This window comes from Piliocolobus tephrosceles, chromosome 13 (assembly GCF_002776525.5).
Source record: "Piliocolobus tephrosceles isolate RC106 chromosome 13, ASM277652v3, whole genome shotgun sequence".
Classification (NCBI taxonomy): Eukaryota; Metazoa; Chordata; class Mammalia; order Primates; family Cercopithecidae; genus Piliocolobus; species Piliocolobus tephrosceles.
This window is the reverse complement of record NC_045446.1, coordinates 61,107,398-61,111,528: the sequence shown is the minus strand read 5'-3', so window position 1 is coordinate 61,111,528 and position 4,131 is coordinate 61,107,398.

The following is a 4,131-nucleotide window of genomic DNA, read 5'->3' as shown; positions in this document are numbered from 1 at the left end:
AATAACACGTGAGCTTTTAACTCCACCAGGAAGTAGCATCTGAAATGAGTCTTATTTCTATGCAGGTGTGGTCCTAGGTGAGTTTTCTTCTCTTTCCTTTCTTCTTTTCCATGTTGACTTTACTCTTGTCATCTGGGACCCTTAGTGCTGGAAAATCTTGCTAAGACCCTCACTAAGCCAGTCTGGTAGTGCTTTGAATATTAATGTTTTGTTCTTCTTGACCACAAGAAGATTGGGCAATTTTCTCATAGACCTAGGCATTGGCTAGAATCCCACTGGTCATTCATGGACATTCAGAACTATGATGACTCCAACCATTGATATGGAGAATATACTCACACAACTGTGTTATAGTCACACAATTTTACCTCCTTCAATAGTGAAACATTCTATCTCCAAATCTTACTTTATGATACCTCTTGGGACTGCATGTTGTATTGTTGACTACTTTTTTTTTTTTTTTTTGTCTCTAGCTACTACTGCTGTCCAGTCTCAGCAGTTACTCCTGCTCTTATAGGCTGCTGAGAACCTGGCATATTTTTCATCAAAGGCTGCTCAGTTTTGAATCAGCCACAAAATAGCCATATGTCTTTGGTCTTGACATTTAATATTAATAGTAAGAAAGGTTGAATTTGATAATCTCCATTTTTTTATTCAATGTAATTGCAGTTAAAAATGTCACAAAAATAAGCTTATGGGCATTACTTAATATCCTAAATATATGAAATATGGAAAAAGTCTCATATAGAAAATTTCAGGTATGGATTGTAATGGGTATGGAATTATAATTACTGATTATGAAGTGATTCTTGTTCCATTAACTGCATAATTGACGGAAGAGTATATTAACTAAAATAAAATCAGTTTATCATTCAGTTTCCTGACATCATTTCAAAATTAATATAAAAAATAAAAAGATCCTTATTCATCAGATAATTTTAGAAGAACATTTTAACAGTTATACATATTAGAAGAACAACATTATAATAAAAAATAATGCACTTATGGCTAGAATCATCAATAGAAATTTAAATAAAATAAATGACCAAGAAAGTTAATATTAAAAACCAGTGGTCATAGGCAGGAAAGTCACAGCAGGAGAACGTACAAAGAAATAATATTTTGGGGCTGGGGGCGGTGGCTCATGTCTGTAATCCCAGCACTTTCGGAGGCCGCGGCAGGCGGATCACGAGGTCAGGAGTTCGAGACCAGTCTGGCCAACATAGTGAAACCTTGTCTCTACTAAAAATACAAAAAATTAGCTGGGCATGATGGCGGGCGCCTGTAATCCCAGCTGCTCAGGAGGCTGAGGCAGGAGAATCGCTTGATCCCTGGAAGCAGAGGTTTCAGTGAGCCAAGATTGTGCCATTGCACTCTAGCTTGGGCAACAAGAGTGAGACTCTGTGCCTTGTCCACAGTAGATGTACAGTACCTATTTGCTGAATTACTGAATATATCTGTCTGATTTTCAGTACTGTGCTTGGAGTAAAGTGACTGTTTTGTCACGTAGCATTGGAAACTCACCACTGCTCCGTTTCTGGCTCATGCTGTGCATTACAGCAGGGTTTCTTACAAGTGCTATCTCACAGGCTCCCTCTTGCTGGTTCTAGGTTTGTCCTCTGTATGGCACACAGATCAAATGTAATTATTTTCCAGTAAAGCTACATTCAGCCATTTGAACATAGCCATATGTTTGTTCTTAGTCTTCTAAAAAAAAAAAGAAATTATATTTTGGCTTTGGACATCTCCTCTAAGTCAACCTGGAACACTGAATTTAAATATCTTAATTCATACTGTTTTAGAGTCATGTAGAGTCCTAGAATTTTATAACTGGAAAGTACCTTAGAGACATTTTAGTCCCTTCCACGGAATGACATTAATTTTATTACATGGTATTCCAGTGGCCTAAAAGCATTGATTTTATTAGTCTTGTTCTTGCCAAAGTGTATTGAAAGGACAATATTAGCTTTTGTTGCAATTGCTTTTGGCATTTTCATCATGAAGTTTTTCCTTATGCCTGTCTTGAATGGTATTGCCTAGGTTTTCTTCTAGGGATTTTATTGTTTTGGGTTTTATATCTAAGTCTTTAATCCATCGCGAGTTAATTTTTATATAAGGTGTAAGGAAAGGGTCCAGTTTCAGTTTTCTGCATGTAGCTAGCCAGTTTTCCCAGCACCATTTATTGAATAGGGGATCCTTTTCCAATTGCTTGTTTTTGTCAGGTCTGTGAAAGAGCAAATAGTTGTAGATGTGTGATGTTATTTCTGGTATCTCAAGGATCTAGAACCAGCAATACCATTTGACCCAGCAATCCCATTACTGGGTATTTACCTAAAGGAATATAAATGATTCTACTATAGAGACACATGTGCATGTATGTTTATTGCAGCACTCTTTACAATAGCAAAGTCACGGAACCACACTAAATGCCCATCGATGGTATACTGGATAAAGAAAATATGGTACACGTACACCATGCATACTATGCAGTCATAAAAAGGAATGAGATCATGTCCTTGAAGGACATGGATGAAGCTGGAAGCCATCATCCTCAGCAAACTAATACAGAATACAGAAAACAGACAACAGAAAACTAATATTAATACAGAACACCAAACACCACATGTTCTCACTCATAAGTGGGAGGTGAACAATGAGAACATGGACACGGGGAGGAGAACAACACACACGAGGGCCTGTTGGGGGCAGTGGAGGAGGGGAGGGAACTTAGAGGATGGGTCAGTAGGTGCAGCAAACCACCTATGTGACAAACCTGCAGTTCTGCACATGTATCCTGGAAGTTAAAGTAAAATAAAAATTAAAACAACAACAAACCAAAAACAACAAGAAAAAGAAAGTATAATAATGATGCACAAAGAAAAAAGGGACACTTGGAAGTTACAAAGTGTATAATTAGCCAGAAAAAGAGAAGACTAAGAAAAAATATATGGCTATGTTCAAATGGCTGAAAGTTGCTTTACTGGAAAATACATTTGATCTGTGTGCCATACAGAGGACAAACCTAGAACCAGCAAGAGGGAGCCTGTGAGATAGCACTTGTAAGAAACCCTGCTGTAATGCACAGCATGAGCCAGAAATGGAGCAGTGGTGAGTTTCCAATGCTACGTGACAAAACAGTCACTTTACTCCAAGCACAGTACTGAAAATCAGACAGATATATTCAGTAATTCAGCAAATAGGTACTGTACATCTACTGTGGACAAGGCATAGGAAATTAAGTGTTAATAACAACAAAGTCCCTGACCTCATCATGAGTAGTTGACTAGAGGACAAAGGCAAGTATAGTGGAATTATAGCATGGATAGTAAATTTGGAATGCTTCCACAGCACATAAAGAGGGCAACAAGCTCATTTTGGGGAATAAGGAATGGTTTCCAGCAAATAATGGTGTCTAGGCTGAGACCTAAATTCCAAGTATAGTTGGAAAAACATGGACACGAGGGGCTAATTTTAATGCCAAATAATATTCCCTGGTAGAGATGTATCAGGAATCTAAATTTTTAACAAGATCCTCAAGCAATAGTTATGTGTTTGGCCTTGTACTATAGTTGTTATGTATTCAGACTATGGATTAACCTTTGAAAAACACTTCATAGACAAGTGATGCCATTATCAATTGAATGTCAATTTAAATTTTCATAGTCAATCTTATGTTACCATTGACTTGCATTATTATTTCAAGTATTTTCTCACATTATTAATTCTCACTTTTAGTGGTTTCTATCCTTTTAGTGTTCTTTCTTCCTATTTCTGTGTGCAGTAGTTTTTGATTTTATACCATGGTCGCAGTAAAGTAGAATTACTGGTTAAAGTTCTTGTAATAGGAATCATCTAATATTTGTGTTCTTTATTGAGGTTTCTTGAAAGAAGGTAAATCTATATAGTAAATATTTTTTAAATTATATCTTTGCAAATTATGTTCCTCACTAGGAATTAAGTACTCTTAAGGCAAGAAGCTAGTCTTGTTCATGTTTATATTCTCAATATCCATCTCACTACTTGATTTACAGTAGATGCTAAATACATGTTGTTGTTAAAAGATGAATAAGAATATAAATTGGGGCCAGGCGTGGTGGCTCACACCTGTAATCCCAGTACTTCGGGAGGCCG